Here is a 9179-nt window from a genome sequence, read left to right on the forward strand (position 1 = left end):
TACTCGTGTCTGTGCCTCAGGGCAGAGCTGCTACCTGGGAGCCTCCCACGCACAGCCCTCCCCTCCTCCTTTTTCCTACCACTTACTCCCCACCCCCCAAGCTCCTTGCCATTAAATGGGACACAGACACAGCTGAGCCCTGAACTCAAGTGTGCAAATGCCTTGGGTGTCAGTCTGTGCCCCTCAGGGCTCTGTCTGGCTCCTCCTCACCTTGTTCTCTCCCTGTCACTCTGTGTAACAGGGGCAGCTTGGAAAATTGCTCAGATCCTAAGCCTTTCCCTTTCAAGTAAGAAGAAATGCATCCCAAGCATGGGAGACTTCCTTGTGCAAAGTCATGGAGTTGGGAGTGTCATAGGGAATAATCATACAGAGGCCAGGTTGACTGGACCATACGGTAGTGAAAGGGAGTAATGTGTAATAAGAGAGGTGGGCTGGACCTTTAAATGCCAAGGCTTATGAGGTTTGTATTTTCATCCGAGATCCAAGATGAAGTCACTGCAGCTTCTTGTTTAGGAGAGAGATGTGATCTGATCTGTGCTTTGGTAATAATCATTTGGTAGCTATGTAGAAGATAGATGCAAAAGCGGGGGTGGGGGGGGGTGCTGAAGCAGGTACATCATGAGAAGACTATTTCGAGTTCAGACTACAGGTAATGTAGCCTCAAAAGAAGTTGGTGACCAAGTGAGTAGAGACACAGGGAGGAATAGCAGAGTTATTAGTGAGGGAGAATGGACAAGACATGGCAATTGATTAGGGGAAGGAGAGTGAAGAGCCCCTGCCCTCCTGGATTTTAGATTCTGCTGAGAGATGTGGCATAGGGGAGTCAGGAAGACCTGAGTTTACATCCTAACTCAGACACTAGCTTTGTGCCTCAGGACAATTTACTTAACTTTTCTGTGCCTCAATTTCTTCATCTGTAAAAGGAGGGAATTGAACTTTATGACCTCTAAGGTTCCTTTCAGCTCTAAATCATTGAGCCTATGGATGAATAAGTATACACACTATGAGGATGTACATATAATATGTAATATAACATATATCCTAATGATATATTATATGCATAATTCGAGGATGGAGAGACCACCAACGACAAGGGGGTAAAAATAAAGACTTCCTGTAGGAGGTGCCACATGAGCTGAGCCTTAAAGGAACCTAACTATTCTAAGAGGATGAGGTGAGGAATCATGCCTTCCAGGCAAGGACCAAAATCTGTGCCAAGGAATGGAGATGGAGTATGGTTAAAAAAAACAACTAGCCTAGTCTAGCTAAACATACAGCATATGAAGGGGGTGGGGTGAGGAGTGTACATTGGGTCTGAAAAGGTAGGCAGGACCCAAGGTGGGAAGGGCATCAGAGGCCAAGCTCAGGTGGTTATTCTTTAAGTCTTTTTTAAAAAAATTTTTAAATAAAAAAATAATCTTAAAATCAGTAGAGACCTCCCTCCTGCCCCAGAGGTGACATTAGGTCTCTGGAAGGTAGAGGTGGGACAAAGATTTGAGAGAAGTTAAAAATTGTATTCTCTGTGCATTACTGCTCAGCTGTCAGCAAATACTACTTCTACTACTATTAGTAGGAACCAACATTAATATAGCCCTTTAAGGTTTGCAAAGTGCTTTATATAGCTTCTCATTGTATCTTCACAATAACCCGAGGAGGTGTTATTAGTTTCTTCATTTTACAGATGAGGAAGGAGAGTTTAAGTGACTAGCCCATTGGCAGTCAGTCAATACATATTTATGAAGAACTAATACATGTCAGGCTCTGTGCTAAGCACAAGGGATACAAAAAGAGGCAAAAGACGGTCCCTGACTTCGAGGAGCTCACAGCTGAAGTATACAAATATATACAATCCATGTATAGTATAAATAGAAAAGAGGAGAAGAAAAGCACTATAATTCAGAGGGGCGTAGAAAGACTTCCTGTAGAAGTTGATTTTGTTTTTTTTTTTTTAGGCAATTTTGGTCAAGTGACTTGCCCAGGGTCACACAGCTAGTAAGTGTTAAGTGTCTGAGGTTGGATTCGAACTCAGGTCCTCCTGAATCCAGGGCTGGCGTTCTGTCCACTGCACCACCTAGCTGTCCCTGAAGTTGATATTTTAATTGGGACCTAAAGGAAGCCAGTAGGTGAAGAGGAGGGAGAACATTCCAAGCATGTGGGACAGCAAGAGGAAATCAAGAGACAGAGTGTGGGTCATAGCTAGAAAGTATCTTAGGCAGAATTTGAACTTAGGCCTTTCTGTCTCCCATTCCAGCACTACTTCCACTGCATCTAATGACTGAAAATGAAGAGACTGGATCAATCACTGCATAAATACTTATGGGTCGAAGCTAGGTGGCACAGTGGATAAAGTACCAGTCCAGGATTCAGGAGGACCTGAGTTCAAATCTTGACACTTACTAGCTGTGTGGCCCTGGGCAAGTCATTTAACCCTCATTTCCCCGCCCCCCCCAAAACCACCCACAAAACAAAAACAATACTTATGGGTAATAAAAATGGAATATTCTGTCGTTAACTATGCCCATTGAACCCACCATCAAATCTAGAAGCTCTACCTTTAGAGTGTTGTCCCCTAGAAAGCTCTCTTTCTTGACAAGCCCTCATGCTGGTTCAGGTTGAAGATTCTGCTACTTTTTATTTATCCATTTATTCACTCATTCGTTTGTTTATTCCTTTATTCGCTAACTTATTGGCTAGCGTTTATATGGAAGCACTTTACATGTGTTATCTCATTTGATCCCCTCAACCCTATGAGGTTGGTGCTATTATTCCCATTTCACAAATAAGGAAATCGAAGAAACGGGAAGTTGTGACTCCTTCCCGTGTGACCTTGGGTAAGTCGTTTTCCCCGCCTCAGGGTCTCAGACTTCTTCTTTTGACAAAATTCGGAGTGGATGAGATGAACTTTCCTTTCGGCTCAGAACTAGGCAACCTTAATCAAGCAGACTGGTTTCATCCCCTGAATTCCAGGCGCCTCGGTCAGAATGCCCAGAGGTTAAGAGCTCTAAGTCCTCCCTTCCTCAGAGCACACACGCACGCACAGGGTTGCGGGGGTGGGAGAAGAAGGGGCGGAGAGAGAGAGAGAGAGAGAGAGAGAGAGAGAGAGAGAGAGAGAGAGAGAGAGAGAGATGCAAATGTTTCTCTGGCATTTTCAATTGCATGTGGAGTATCTAATCTAGGTTTACGGAGGATACCGAGGCAGAGCTGATGAGAGGCAAGGGCGGGGATGGGGATGGGGATGTCTAAGATTACGTGGCAGATTTCTCCCTCTAGAGGCGGGGCCCCAGATAAATGCGTGTGTGTGTGTGTGTGTGTGTGTGTGTGTGTGTGTGTGTGTGTGTAGGGGGAGGGGTGGTCCTGGGAGCTGCCACCTCCCTTCTCAACCAGAGGAAGAACGGGACTTTGAGAAGATATTGGGGAATCTAAGCTTGGGGGCAAGATAGAAGCCTCTCCTGGAATCTTTTGGTATCCCCTGACAGCTCTAATCCTTTAGGGCTTGAGGCTGAGGCGGAACTATGGACAGCGCCCTGGAAGCCTCGTGCCCGACACTGTGCGCCCAGCAGGCGGCGCTGCGGAGCCGGGGAGGATTGCACTACCCAGTCTTTCCGCGATTCTCCGGACCCATTCCTGGAGCCCAGCCCTGAGTAGTCCTTGCCTGAGGGAGTGGTCTTCCCCTTTCCTTGCTCCTCCTTAGCCCGAGAGAATTTAGAGAGGAAGCCCGGAAGTGAAAGACCCTCTAGTAGGGGTCTCCCTCCCTACCTTGAAGTCTTTTGGAGTTTGGGGAGGGGGCTGAGCAGGGGCGGGATGGAGCGAGAGCCGTGTTTGTAGCTGCGGAAAGGAACAGATGGCTGGGAAGGGGAAACTGCGTGGGGAGGGGGAGGGGTGCGGGGGACGGAAAATGAGGAACGAGGAATTTCGACGCCCAGAGTCTCCCAGGAGAAACCCCCTCCCCCATCTCCACCCTCCCTGAAAAGATGAGTGGGTCGGGCCGGCTAGCGTCCTCCTAGGAAATATCGCTAAGCGCCCCCTCTCCTGCCTCAACCTTTTGGGATCCCCCTACCCTACCCACACACTCTGAATCCTTGAGAGGACCAAAAAACCCAAACCCAACTGTTATCTGCGTAAAGGTTTTACAATGATGTAACCTAGCTCCGTGTGACCTTGGACAAACCATTTCCCTTCCTCTAGGCCTCAGTTTCCTCTTTTGTAAACTGTGGGTGTTGGACTAGATAATTTTCGAGGTCCTTTTTAGCTCTAAACCCTATGATCCCATTACCTTCGAGGCGGGGCACCAGGTCAGCGAAGCCAACATCGAGTTCAAAGGCCCAGGATCCGAAGGGTTAATGGGGCCGGCCTTGGAGGTGGGGGCTGTGGGTGGGAAGCTGGCTTACTGAGGCTGGGAACCAGCTCAGGGATCGCAAATAGCAAAAGGAAAACGTGTTAATTGGAACTTTATGCAGATGAATTGGAGCTAAGAGCTGGGGGGGGGGGCGAGGCAGAGAAAAGATGGGGGTGGGGAGAGGTCAGATGGAAGGGAGAAGGGGCATGCGAAGGGGGCTTGTCTCTCCCGGTGAGAAGTGACTCTGAAGGTGGGCAGGGCTTTTCAGTCCTGTGTGTGTGTGTGTGTGCTCGAGCCCGTCTGTGAGTCTATAGACACATAGGCATGTAGCTGTCGATGTGTGATACCATACATATACATAGTAAATGAGATTATGGGAATGCAATTTGTAAACTGTAATGTGTTATACAAATGCAAATTAACACTATGTGTACATAGTGTGACCATGTATGATGTGTGTGAGAATATGTGTATGGGTGTGACCCCTTCCTTACTGGATCTGAGTGCTTGGTGCTAAGGCAACTTCCCTGCTCCAAGACCCAGTGATTGAATGTGAAGCTTGCACTTCCAAATCTCTGATTCTGCTGGCAGCACCCCACCCCTCTGGCTCTCTTTCTTCTCTCTGCCACCATGTCTCTCTTTGCCTCCTCTCAGCCTCTTTCTCTTCTCTCCATTATTTCCCTTCTTTCTCCCCTTCTCCTGAGTCTTCATTTCATACCCCCAGCCCCCAATAACTCTACCTCTTTTCATTTCAATATTAACGGTCCCTTTGTTTCATCCAACTCATCACCCCATTTGGAATTTTATTGGCAAAGATATTGGAGTGATTTGCCCTTTCCTTCTCCAGTTCATTTTAAGATGAGGAAACTGAGGCAAAAAGGGTTAAGTGACTTGCCCAGGGTCATACAGTTGAGAAGTGACTGAGGCCAAATTTGAACTCAGTCTTCTTGACTCCAGGACTGGCACTCTACCCACTGCAACATCTTATGGTCCCTAGAAAGTTCCAAATAGGAAACCAGGAATTTCTTCCCCAATTTGTTCTAACTCCCCATTGCCTCCAGAGACCATCCCACCTCTGAGAATGTGGAGACAATTAGCCTACCCTTTCCCTGTTATCCATGGATTGAAAGCTTGAAGGAATCCAAGAGGCCATCAATCCAACCCATGCCCAATAGCATAATATCATAACTTTACGGTTAGAAGGGAACAGAGAGATTGATTAGTCCAACTCTTTCATTTTACAGATGAGAGAACTGAGGTCCAAAAAGGTTTAAGTCACTTGCAAAAAGTCACACAGGTAGTAAGTGACAGAGCTGGAATTCCAAACATAGTTCTTGCTTCTTTGTTCTTGGCCCTTTGCTAGCATCCTCTCTTCTCTGGTTCCTTCCATCCTCTGCCTGCTGCTGACTGTCTCTGTCTGCTTTGTGGTGTGTCTGTCTGTCCCTGGCTCTCTGTTCTTTGCCATCTGTCTCCATGGGCCTTCCCCTCCTCCCGCTCTTGCTTTCTTTTTACTCTCCAAACTCCCCTCCCCTGCATCTCTTTTTTTCTTTCTCTCATTGCCAATCCTTTCTATCTTTCCCTAGTTTCTCCCTCCTCCTACTCTAACCTCCCTCTTCCTGATTTACAGATCAAGAAGGGACTAGGGAGTCATGCTCTGAGCTGTCTACTGAGCATCTTTGGGGGGGGGGGGTATCTCACCTCCCGTCTTCTCTCTTCCAGAGGCCACCTTTGAGGGAGGGAGGCAGGCAGGGCTTGAACAGGAGGTGACTAGAACAGCAGGGATTAGAGAATACTCTAAAACTGAGAGGGAGGAAGGGAGAGGAGGGGGACAGGGACAGCCAATCTAGAAGGCAGGTTCCCTAGTCAGATCCAAAGCAGGCCTCCTGAAACTCTTTCATTTTAGGTCACTACGTAATTCTCAAGGTCAATTCTGCTCCCTCCCTCTTTCCCTGCCCGGTCCTCCTTCTCTAAAAACACCCCCCCCCCAAGTACAAGTTATCCAGCATACCCCTGGGCAGATGTCTTCTCGTCCTTAGGGGCTCTTCCTTACCCACCCCCTCCACCCAGGTATCAAAGGTCATACCTATACACAGACATAGAACTGGGCTCAGGTTTCTGAAACATCTGACAGGTCTGCATGGAAGCATGAAACATTTATGTGGAAAGATAACCCCAGCCTAGCCCCAGGGCTGCCACCTGTGCAGTTCCTTAGCTAGTGTCACCTTTCACAGCAAAAGCAGGAGCTTTCCTTCATTGATAAGCTGAGAGTCCCCCTCCCCCTTCTTGCTGTCTTTGGGCTTCTGAGCAGGGAAGGGACTTTAGTGTGTGTGTGTGTGTGTGTGTGTGTGTGTGTGAGTGTGTGAGAGAAAGAGAGAGAGAGAGAGAGAGAATATGAGTGTGTATCTTTCTCTATTACATATGGCCCTAGGCAAGGCACTTCTATTCTTTAAGACTTCACTTTTCCAAATCTGTGAAATGGGTAGTATTACTATTTAAATTGCTGTGAGACAGCATCCCTCTGAAAGCTTGCAGAGGTGGGAGGGGATGGGTATTTATCTGGTTTCTAGGAGTAAGAATCCCAGACTAAAGGAGGCCCTGCACTCTCTGTAGATGTCTAATAGCCTGATAGGTTTAAAAGCTCAACCCTGTAAGCTGGTTTATCCCTCTCAGGCCTGACTCCTTATGCCCTGGGTGCCTCTGACAGATGCTCACCTTCTGCCTTAGCCTTTCTGTGTAGGGGACAAGGGTCTGGATTGTTTTCTTGGGGCCAGAGTGGGGAAGTTAGGGAACACTGGTCAGGTGGGGGGCACAATCTGTGGGGGTTTGAAGTTTGAGAATTGCCTCAGTTCCAGATATCTGTTATCAGGAAGTAGGGAGAGAGTCCCTTAGCAACAGGGGCTGAGTGAGTAGTTATGGATCTTAGTAGGGCTTTTTGGGGAGGGGTGAAAATTGGTAGTATTTATGGGATATTTATGGGATATTTGGACCTATACCAAGCATGGCTGAATGGAACAGAGGGTTTCCAGTGGGACATAAGGTTAGAAAGGCAGATGGTATTCTGGCCTTGAATGCCAGGGTAAATTTGTGCTTTGAGCTGTAAGCAAAAGGAAATCATTGTCATTTCTTGAGTGACAATGAAAATGTCTCCTAAAATTCTGTGACTGATGCTTCTAGAAGCTTAATCTAGGTAGGAAAAAAGTTAAGGAAATATATTTCCATCCTTTCCCACTTAGGCAGCTAGGGGGTACACTGGATGGAGTGCTGGACCTGGAGTCAAGAAGACCTGAGTTCAAATCCAGCTAACTATGTGACCCTAGGCAAGTCACTAAACCTAAACTGCCTCAGTTTCTCAATTGCAAAATGGAGATAATAACAGCCCCAACCTCTCAGGGCTGTTGTGAGAATCAAATGAGATAGTTGTAAAGTGCCTAGCATAGTGCCTAGCATATAGTAAGTGCTTAGTAAAATCCTGGATAAAGCACCAGCCCTGGATTCAGGAGGATCTGAGTTCAAGTCTGGACTCAGACTCTTAACACTTACTAGCTGCGTGATCCTGGGCAAGTCACTTAACCCTCATTGCCCTGCAAAAAACAAACAAAAAGAAACAACCCCCCCAAAAAAAACCCTTATTCTTTCCCCTTTCACTATAAATGTGGGTATGGAGTGTTGAGTATATCATCCAATGATATCAATGTGTCTGTTTCACTTAGCTGTGATTTTTTGGGTACTTTTTACAAAGGGAAACTTGTGGTTGGGGTGGGAGGAAATGTAGGTGTATAGCCAGAAATTATTTTGATGTGAAAACAAAAAGCATTACATTTTTGTTTTAATAATAAAAAAAAAGGATTGATCTGGTTATTAATTTGTTTTTGTGTCTCACCTCCCCCCAATTCGACTGGGAGTTCCTTGAAGTCAGGGACATATTAGCTAAACATTGGCTAACTCCCTAGTGCTTAGAACAGTGCTCTGAACACTCACAGTGCCAAATGTTTGTCAAGGAATGAGTGAATAAATTAATGAATGGTGATGAACAGGATGAACTGAAGATGGGAGAGTCTCCAGGCAAGGTGAGGAGACCAGTAAAGGTCCTGGACCAGGGTGGTAGAAGCCTTGGATCAGAGAAGGGAATTTTAGTGTGCTGAAAGAACACTCTTGGCATTGGAAGACCTGGTGTCAAAACTCAGCTCTGCTAAGTGTCTGTATAACCTTGGACAGCCCACTTCCCCTCTCTGCACCTCAGTTTCCTCAGCAGTAAATGGGGGGAGGGGAAAGCAGGAGTCTGGACTTGATGAGCTCTCTATTAAATGTATGCTTCCATGGTGGAGGCTGTGGCTCTGAGTCTTCCCCAGGGGTGGGGGTTGGGGTAAGGAGATGGGTGGGACTAGGAAGCAGAGAGCCTGTGTGTTCCCATTGTAGCTTTGCATGTAGATGCGGGTGCGGTATCTCTGGGTGTGGTCTCTGCTTGGATATGAGAGCAGCTGGTGGGGGTGAGCACGTGTGTAATTTGGGAGATACATGTCTGTTTTGTGCCTTGTTGGGGCTCTATGGGCTTGCACACATGCTGTGGGTCATCTTTGAGAGTGCTTCTGTGTTTGGGCACGTGCCACAGTCCATGATGGGTGTCTATGTGTCCGTCTGTGCTGGTTGTGTGGGGGTGGGCTGGGGAGCCAATGCCTATAGCCTCCTTCCTGAAACTGTCTTGCTCACTCATCTTGCTCTCACGGCTGTTCTGAAATAGCATCTGGACTGAAGGCCCATGAATTTTTCACAAGGATAATTACATGGCCTGGGAAGGCTGGCTGTGATTTACCAGCACCTGCCCTCCCCTGGTCCATGGTGCAGC

This window comes from Dromiciops gliroides, chromosome 6, assembly GCF_019393635.1.
Source record: "Dromiciops gliroides isolate mDroGli1 chromosome 6, mDroGli1.pri, whole genome shotgun sequence".
NCBI lineage: Eukaryota > Metazoa > Chordata > Mammalia > Microbiotheria > Microbiotheriidae > Dromiciops > Dromiciops gliroides.